We start from the raw sequence: 10,250 nt of genomic DNA, 5'->3' as shown, positions 1-10,250 counted from the left end.
TAAAACAAATATTAAATATTCATGTTTAGAATTTAAACAGTTCGTAATCACATATTACTGTACAACTCACTTGTATATAAGCACAATAACACAAATGTTTATTTTTTTGGCCAATTATATATTTCAGCACATTTTCACTGTCTATATCACTGACAGCGTATCATTAGAAAACCTTCAATCGGTCAATCTGTCCATCGATGTGCAAACTTATTACAAATAACAAATTGAGCCAATCAAGAATTGTCTCATCCATTTTCAGAATATATACAGAGTAACAATTATTCTTATACAGTTAACCTTTGATAAGTCGAAGTTCTCGAGAACCGAGACAAACGTGTCGACTTGCCGGATTTAGTAAAAATATGCAGTTTGACTGCAGAGGAAAAATCACGAGCTTTTGTTATGCTTGAGTTAAGTGATTTCCCAGCTGAATTGACCTCGACTCATCTAAAGCTTAGTGTATTGTCAAATGTACATTTTGATTCTATTTACATACAAATGGGGCGCTTAATGCCGTAAAAATCACATTTCACAATATTTCAACTAAACTGCAATGGCAAATTGAATTTGAAACATGAAATAATTAAAGAATTAATTATTATGCATAACATGGATGTGTTCAGCTTGAGCTTATCTATACCTGTGCCACATTGAATATTTTGTTGCTTCATTTCTCATATTGTGTGGGTGCATGGGAACCATCAGTTGCCCTCAGATGGGTCCAAAAGGGCTAACTGAATGAACAGTACACAGAGAATGTAATTTTTCAGAATGCTTTTACAGTCCAATGCACACCTTACAGACACATTATCCAGTTTTATAGTGATCATACCCTGATAAGACAAGATAAATCTTGAATGAGTCTTATTTCCTGGAATAATTATCTGATTTTCTTAGAACCACCGACTTTGTTCTTGAAGTGTTTGTCACTATTACATGCGCTTGGAAATCTCATAAGCGAAGCATAAGGGAATGGCCCTCTAAGGATTTGCTTTTCTGTCCCAATACTGTACTTTGTTGCCCCACTAAGAAAATATTACTGAAGGTATTGCAGTACACAGCTTCTCTATTAACTAGATCATTTTTAAAGGGATAGTACAGTTTTGGTGGAGATGACAATTGGGCTTTTAACTTTTTGCGAGATACCAAGAAAACACTTATGATATAGTACAGAGCATACTATTTTAGGAGGAATTCAAAGTTTATTTGATGAAAATCAGGTTTGGAATTATTGAAACATCCAAAACAAAGTAAAACAAAGCAATCGTAATAAAGTGTGGGTCCCACACTTTATTGGAATTGCTCTTTTTTGGATATCTCAGCCATTTCAAAACCAATTTTCATCAAATAAAGGTTGAATTCCTCGTGGAACCACATGCTCTTTCATATTTTGTAAGAAGTTTGTCATTATCTCACCAAAAAATGTAAGAAACCTGAAATTAGGTCTCAACCAAAACTATACGATCCCTTTAACAATGTTCAATTTGATGTAACAACATTTTGAATCATTTCAGTTGCAATGCTTTTGGGGAACATCTGCAATTGTAAGTCAGGGGTTATTAGATTATATTTCCTTGACAGTACAATGATGACTGTAAATATACTGCAGATGGAGAAACCATTCACATTAAGAAATAAGTTTTATCTCTTGTGAAAATTCTACTCCATACCTATATTCAGCATATCTGAACAGACCAAATAACATATACAGTACATTGTAATTATAACGAAACTTACTCCTGTTTACTGGTGTAATTTGAGAAGTCATACCTGCTACCAACTCATACAGTTGTTTTTTTTTTTCATAACTGGGATGTGCAAAGTACAGCACATCTGTCCAGCAAAGATCATCTCTATCACTCCTGTGATAGAGATGGCAGTAATGAAGATTACTCTATATACAATGAAATAAATTCATAATGGAAATATACATTCTACGAAACAGTTCATCTTGAATCTTATGAAGGCCACATTCAGTACAGAGTGTCACCTCCATTATGCTCAACAGATATGAGGTTTTAATTTCACAATTGCTATATTTCTGAAAATTGACTGTCATGCTTCAGTATAAACCTGTGAAGATCTTGCCCAATATTTCATTAAGTGACTACTATGCAAAATACCTTTTTTAATTCATTTCTAGCCCATCTTTATCACAAGTTTTCAAGGGCCAACATTACCCACTAATAGAACAATCTTCTCATGACCTTTGATCTTTCCATGTGACATGTATCCATTACTTATTGAGTTATAAACAAATAAAATATAGATATCAAACCTTCGCTTTGACGAATGACCTAAAAGTCAACTTTGTCAATTAAACTTCTGATGACTGTGAAAATCTCATTCTACGCATCTAATCTTCCTGATTTGAAGAGTTCAGGTATGTCCTGATCTCTTTCACAGAATTGGACGTCACTTTACCAGGCATTTTGTACACAACTGTCTCCAAGAACTGCCAGGCAGCAAAACATTGAGCCTGGTACTCTACATCTAGGACATAATGCACTTTGAATGCACAGTCCACAGCCTTTGTCAAAGTTGGAAACAAGAATCCCTGTCTCTCAACAATAGGGAGTTTTCGCAAGCACAACGCGGCCTGGAGTTAAGCATGTCGTGTGCGAAATTTGCTTCTGCACATGATCAAATCCGAGGAACGTCCCGTCCGGGGGAAAACGAGTACGGTAATTGGCCAAAATAGCGTTCGGTCCCGATGCTGGGCAGGAGTGAGCTAGCCAGTCAGCCAACCATTCAGCGATCTTGTCCTCATGCCTCCGTTCTGTACAGGAAAGCGAAACTGCATAGATATGGGGACGGGAGTCAGAGTACGGGGACTGTCACAAGTGATCGCTTCCTCGTATTCTCGGTCTTCGCATCGTGTAGCAAAAACTTCCTAATGACAAAGGTTTGCAGTGGCTTCTTCCAGGATCCTCCCATCAGCAAGATGAAGGGCTGTGGTCTCTGCTTCCTGTCAATTTGTCCAATGTAGAAAGCCAGGTCTGTGTCCTCCTGTAAAATGAAATGGAAGTGGAAAAGAAATATGCATTATATACATCTCGATAAAATCTTGAAATAATCTACGCAGAAGTGTTGGGTTGAGGCATAGGTATAATGAAGTCCATCAGAACAGATATATTTCCCACACCTCTCCAATGTTCAAGGTAGAGTTCATAATAAAGTGCCTGGCCAAATTCTGCAACATTTCATTTGCAAACATATATCCTAAATTGGGTATTTTATGTAGCATATAACATCCATGTATTACATTTTCTATTCTTGCAAGGGCTAACCATGACCTGGCTGAATGAATTTTCAACTGTGTGGCCTATGGGAACTTCTGAAAGGCAATTAATTTTATTGCTGGCAAGCCCAGGCAAAAAGTATTATCAAACAAAAACTACTTCTGAATTGCATTTCATTATTTTGGGTAAGTTACTCTTTCCAATACTAGTAGTATAACAACTTTGTCCACTTACATTGTAGGAACATTAAGGAGTATACGAGGTCTTTGTTCTTTTTGGTATGGGGGGGGGGGGGGGGGGAGACACCCTGTATCACATTGGATGTATATGAGTGGTATGTGATATATTTCCAGCATCTTGCTGAATATAATGATACCATACGTCAAGTGCAATATTTATTGATAAATGGAATATTCCTTATTGGCGACATTTGGGACCAATTTTGCATTTCATGCGAATTTTTTCCCCTTTTTATCAAAATGAAAAGGACATATTGATATTGGACAAGTGTGTGATTGAGCAGTCAGGCACAAAATAAAGTAAATATGTATGTTGACTATGTAATATAAGATTTTTTTTTTCATTAAAAAAAAATTATTGTGATTCACAGCATACATTAGCAACATAGTAAATTTGCATAAATATGTAGAATCCATGGACTAAACTAACAAATGAAACAGCATAAACTGGGAATTTCTGTAACTATTGACCACAGCTTGATGATTTTTATATTTTGTATTGCAATGTCAAAGTCCATCTCATCATTTTAATAAGAGGGAAACACATCACTTGTTTTAGAAGATTAGCCTCCGAACAGTTAGGTACTTACAGGTTGAAAGTCGTAGAATAACTCCAACGACTCCTTAAAGGAGCACTTGCCCCACACCCTCGCAGTCCAGCCTCGGCAAACTAGCGGCAGCATGCTGAATGCAAGCGTCTCTTTTTCCTCTGTGGAGCAAAATGTATGACACAGGGGGAGTATTTTGAATGATAAGTACAAATACACCCTTTAAAAATATTAACACAATCAAGGCTGATAAAGAGAAATGCTAACAAGTATCAGCTCATATTCAGATGCTAGCTTATGTACTTATATTGTACTTGATTGCAACCAGGATTACTAACTGTGGGGGGGGGGGGGGGCTGTTTTAAAGTTGTTTGGAGGGTATTGTAGAAAATACTACACATTTTGAATGAGGGACTGATTCTGGCAACGGCATTTACTACCAAGACGGGCAAGTAATTGTGGATGAGTAGAGCCAAACTTGTAAGGCCAAGCATTAGAATTATAATGCTGTAATAATCATCATGCTATTCTACAAAGCAGCAATCAGAGTTACCATGAACTTGAATGAAAGAAAGTTGAATGGTGTTGACAGCCAGTGCCTTAATAAGAATAATCTTGCACTACTGTTAAGTGCTTAACAAAGACTATTGCAATATGAATGACATTTGGACTTTTGCAGGAGGTTCATGTCATATTCTGGCATTGCATAAAGCAAGATCAGTTGATATGCATATATCTTAATTAGATTAGCAAGAGCAAGGGATGTTCAAGGTCCAGTGATTTTTATTTCAAGTAGTAGGAAAAAGAATGCAAAAACTTTAATAGTTCATAAAAGACTTCTCTGTTAATGTTATCCTATAATGACAAAAGCTTGATTATCATGTGAGTTGATCAGGCAGTGGAGAAGAAAAGGGGAATGGTAGATGAAGGAGGCAAGGACAAACCGTCCAGAAGTTTCAGTGTACATGAACTGTGTGGCCGTGGGGTGCTACAATGTGAGAGAGGGGCAGGAGACAGCCTCCCCCAAATAATTGTCCAAGCTGTAGTTACAGTCATTAAAGCTGCACTACCGCATGTGATACAAGGAGCGAAAGAAGCTTGTATGAGCACAATTAAAGATGTTCTGAATCCACATGTCATTTCTTGAGGATTCAGTTCCAGCAGGACGAGGTCCAACATGAGCTAAGGAGGGACAATCTCTGCCTGACTGGCCTGCCAGAGGGGGCTGAGGAGACAGAGGAAAAGCTTACTGAGGGCGAGTCAAATGTTGCCAAGGAAGTTGGCTTACAGAGACTCCAACTCTCCCGTTTTCGACGGGAGATCTCCCGCCGAAAACCCATTTTTGCAAAATCTCCCGTTCTCCCGCTTGAGATTTAATTTCTCCCGCCCTGGCTCTGTGTCTCCCGTTGGAAAGGATTTCTTACTTATTGCTATTGTATGTTGAAAAAATAAGTCTTAGATAGCACCAGAGAGCATCTAGAACCCTAGGAACTTGGGGCTTCGCACACATCAACTTGGAGTCTCCCATTTGCTAGGGGTTTCAAGCGGGAGAATCTCCAGATCAGAAGGTGCTTTGGGTTGGAGTCTCTGGGCTTAGACATTTGGAAAGAGGACATCTCATCTTCATGATCTTGTCATCATCTTGGGGAAAAGGCAAGAAGGAAAGAGCAGGCAGATCAAAGTCCACTTTATTGCAAACAAAAGGAACAAACTGTATTCTGGGCATTCTAGTCTGAAAGGAAAAGAGAACATGAAAAGTGTGTACATCAATGAAGATCTAAAGGCATACAATGTGTCACTCGATCAGTGCATGATAAATGCCAAGGAAGCTCATGATGTCGAATCGGCAACAAAACCAAATACGGGAACATGACTTGCAAGTTGAATGATGGACAAAGCAGAGTCATCAAGAGCCCGGATGATCTCTTTGATATTGGCTTTGAAATTACAGATCCACTTCAGTTTTTGCAAGTTTTTGCGAAAGTCTTAGAAATTAATTAACAAGCATTGAATGAATTTATCGGTCTAACAATTTTTTTTTTATAGTCATGTTCATACTGTAAGTATTTTGTTAATAATGTTAATAAATTCATCTCAACTCAAATGCAAAAAAGGAAAGGGTGGTACTGATGGGGCTGTAGATTAGAATCTCTACACAGAGCAATACTATTTAAAATGTACCTTGGGAAAGGCCATCGGTGTCACCCGTGTGACGAATAAGCAGCGTTTGCTACGATGGACATCTTGATTCCCCATAGTAGAGTACTTTGTCAGCATACATGGCCATGCTGCAAACATCCTGTCTTCAGCCATGATCTCCTGGCTGAAGTCTTGCTTGATCTGTACAAATTAGGGAACAAGATTGCATTTGTAATCATATTAAGGGTGGCCCAGACAGAATGCTATAAACCAAATGGAAAAAAATATAATACTCATGTTAATAACAAAAACATAAATGATGGAGTGAATTATGCATGATCATTAGCTTCTGCAAAAATGTTCATTCTATATACATTTTTCTCACAAGTTTGTGTGAATTTGCACAATGTGCTTCGTTTGGCATGGAAATCTTGACAGACTGAGAAGAAAGCTCCTAGTCTTTGCATAGAAACTTATTTGAAAGTGACAAAAGTGCCAAAAATTGGTTCCAACCACCTACCTACACGAAACAAACAGAACTCTACTAAGGTGGTATATTATTACTACAGGCATTAAGTTTACGTGTGGTGCATAGACTATATTGTGCGTTAAAAACACCACAATCTATTTTCTGTCTTTAACTTCATTTTCTATAGGGGTTCTAGGCCTTTTTTTCTACTAAAAGCTTACGTAGACCTTAATTCATCGAGCATCATTGATGGCAATGATGCTCAGTAAGGAATGAATTGCTCCAGCAAAAGTAGCAGAACTTAACTTGCACTTTAGTATTGGATTTTAGGGGGTTCGTTATGTTTACAGTAGATTTTGGTTGTACGGTTGGACCTACTACTCATCGACCGCCTAATGTTTATTTGCTTGATAAGAATATTTAACACTACTAAAATTCATGCAAAAAACTTGACCTACACGATTGAGAAAATCCAGAGCTAGGCTATCAAATGCCTTTGTTCCCTTTTCGATTCGAAGTTTCAGTGCAAAAATATCGCCGTCGAACTTGCATGGCCTCGTTTCAGCTCCCCGCGGTAACGCTCCTTATTGAGATCGACCGCTGTTTTTGCATTGACAATGCACGCAAACCGAGTTGTATTGAACACCGTGTTGTACGAAGCTTTTTAGAAACTTCCATAGACATTACATTACGATTCGGTGAAAATATTCATTCGAAATTTTGTCCTTGATTAAAACCATTAACTTTGTTAATGAACGGTGAATTTTCGCGTTTTCCCACACCATCCTCATCAACAGTCAAAGCCAATCCATTTTTATGTGCTTTGCGTGCAGTGAAGTGCGTACTAAGCGTTCAGTGCGCCAATTAATACACGGTCGGTCTATTACAAGAGGGTGGTCGATGTAGTAGGGCTATCATACAGCCGACCATAAGTTCTAAATTATGAGGTAAGATTCATAGGAAATGATCGAGACATGTCATTGTGTAATTGAACTTAGTCTTTGTTAGCACTAGCAGTCTAAAATATAGGCCCTAGCCCTTGACTAGGCCCTAGCATTGCCTAGCTAGGCCCTAACCGTCACGTTAGACCCTATGCCTAACTAACTTTTTAGTTGTGTTAGATTTCTACATCATCGAACTCGGACACTGCGCCTATATAATTGTGCATGATGTGATACGGTGCCTGTTTACAACTTAGAAGTTAGAATACTGTACATGTACAACGAATAGGCTACTGTACTGTGTCAACAATGGGAATATTCCGTACGCTGATTTAGAGATTAGTTCTTGTAAAAGAAATTCGTATTTTATGTGAAGTTTTGAAAATGTATGTAAGGATTGAATTATGCAAGTGTTTATACAAGCACGAGTTGGTTGAAAAACATAATGTACGTACCGGTACAGACGACCTAACTTAACGTTAAACGTTAACATTAACAGTTTGTTAGATCTATTACGTTACATGCATGAAGGCGAGGCGTAGCGCAGCCCGGCCAATTAAGAACCCAAAGGAAAGCGTGAGCCGTGACTATAGCTTCATACATCATGCAAATTACAGATGGGCATGAAGCGATGTAACTATCAGTTAAATAAATAAATACCTTGGAATGACTGGCAAAGTTCTTCTATAGCTAGACCCCATTTGCTGAGAATGTTCGTGACTCCATATAGCTGCATTGCAGTCATCGTCACCGCCGTCCATCATGATGAGTAGCCGCGTATGAGCTGTATAGCTATACGTACATAAACGTGTGATGTACGTGTGTGTGTGAGGCGCGGTAGGTGGCCGCGGCGCCCGGCGGCGACCGATCGATTGCGACGAAGGATACATGCAGGCCCGCTGATTGGTTCATGACTATCACATGACTTTTGCCCATCAATTTCTAAACAACGATGTTTAATTGTTTGGACAATCATTCCGAATTGTTTTTAAACAACCGCTGTTTAAGGCAATCAAGCTCCAATTTTCTATATTTAAACAACATTGTTTAGAATTTTAAACAACAATATTTTAAACAACGAAATTTTACACAGCGTTCTAACAGTGTACAGTCCAACAACTGCCGTTTTTAGCTCTATCTTTTCGCTTTGGAGATAAGAGAGGGGGGGGGGGGGATGGCACACCGGGCGCAACTGCTGGCAATTACTGGCAGCAACGTCAGGAGAATGGCACAACGATTAAATGCAAGCGAGCGCAGCGAGCGAGCTCGAAAATTTTGGCATTTCACAGTGTAAAGAAAATGCAATTTTTAGCTACATCTTTTCGCTTTGAAAATTAAGGGGGGGGGGGGGGGGTACCGGGCGCAACTACTGGCAATTACTGGCAGTAACATCAGGAGAATGGCAAAGCGATTAAATGCGAGCGAGCTTAAAAATGTTGACATTTTACAGTCAAAAAATTACCGTTTGTAGCTATATTTTTTCGCTTTGGAAATTAAGCAGGGCGCACCGGGCGCAAATGCTGGCAATTACTGGCAACAACATCAGGAGAATGGGATACCAATTGAATGCGAGCTTGAAAATTTGATATTTTACAATCCCAAACTGCGGTTTGTAGCTATATTTTTTCGCTTTGGAAATGAAGGGGGCGCACCGGGCGCTACTGCTGGCAATTCCTGGCAGCAACATTAGGAAACGATTAAATGCGAGCGAGCGGAGCGAGCGAGCTTGAAAATTTTGACATTTTACAGTCCAAAAACTGCCGTTTTTAGCTCTATCTTTTCGCTTTGGAGATAAAAGGGGGGGGGGGGAGTGGCGCATCGGGCGCAACTGCTGGCAATTACTGGCAGCAACGTCAGGAGAATGACACAACGATTAAATGCAAGCGAGCGAAGCGAGCGAGCTCGATAATTTTGGCATTTCACAGTTTAAAAAATGCCGTGTTTAGCTACATCTTTTCGCTTTTAAAATTAAGGGGGAGGGGGCACCGGGCGCAACTGCTGGCAATTACTGGCAGTAACATCAGGAGAATGGCAAAGCGAATAAATGCGAGCGAGCTTGAAAATGTTGACATTTTACAGTCAAAAAATTACCGTTTGTAGCTATATTTTTTCGCTTTGGAAATTAAGCAGGGCGCACCGGGCGCAACTGCTGGCAATTACTGGCAACAACATCAGGAGAATGGGACAACAATTAAATGCGAGCGAGCGGAGCGAGCGACCTTGAAAAAATTGACATTTTACAGTCAAAAAAACTTCCGTTTGTAGCTATATTTCTTGCAATAACATCAGGAGAATGGCATAACAATTACATGCGAGCGAGCGGAACGAGTGAGCTTGAAAATTTTGACAGTCAAAAAACTGCCGTTTGTAGCTATATTTTTTCGATTTCAAAATTAAGGGGGGGGGGCGCACCGGGCACAACTGCTGGCAATTACTGGCAGCAACATCAGGAGGATGGCATAACGATTATATCGTCTGTATCACTTCAGTCAATCAATTTTCCTTACAACGTTTTTGTTACCCCAAGGTTCCACAATAATTATGTTTTCTCGATTTACTTTGTTTTGATTATGCAACCTTAGGCCTATTGTATGTTACCAAAGAAAGTGAAATGTTTGTGTCCTTTTCGAAAAATGAAATAAAGTTTGAATTGAATTGAATTGAATTGATTA

General features: G+C 39.1%; 1 long non-coding RNA gene across 1 annotated transcript; it reads right to left on the bottom strand.

Annotated features, from left to right (window-relative positions):
• Nucleotides 1-2,890: 2,890 nt before the first annotated feature.
• LOC139740632 (uncharacterized) lies at nucleotides 2,891-6,358 on the bottom strand. The gene is made up of 3 exons (XR_011711570.1): nucleotides 6,211-6,358; nucleotides 4,072-4,190; nucleotides 2,891-3,009 (listed from the first exon to the last, which is right to left on the bottom strand). It is a non-coding gene; the product is annotated as an uncharacterized lncRNA (long non-coding RNA).
• Nucleotides 6,359-10,250: the final 3,892 nt, after the last annotated feature.

This window comes from Diadema antillarum, unplaced genomic scaffold (genome assembly GCF_040938485.1).
Source record: "Diadema antillarum isolate AM-2024a unplaced genomic scaffold, OU_Dant_1.0 seq00000870_RagTag, whole genome shotgun sequence".
Taxonomy (NCBI): domain Eukaryota; kingdom Metazoa; phylum Echinodermata; class Echinoidea; order Diadematoida; family Diadematidae; genus Diadema; species Diadema antillarum.
Note: the sequence above shows the minus strand (reverse complement) of the source record. Positions and strands in the feature narration are given on the sequence as shown.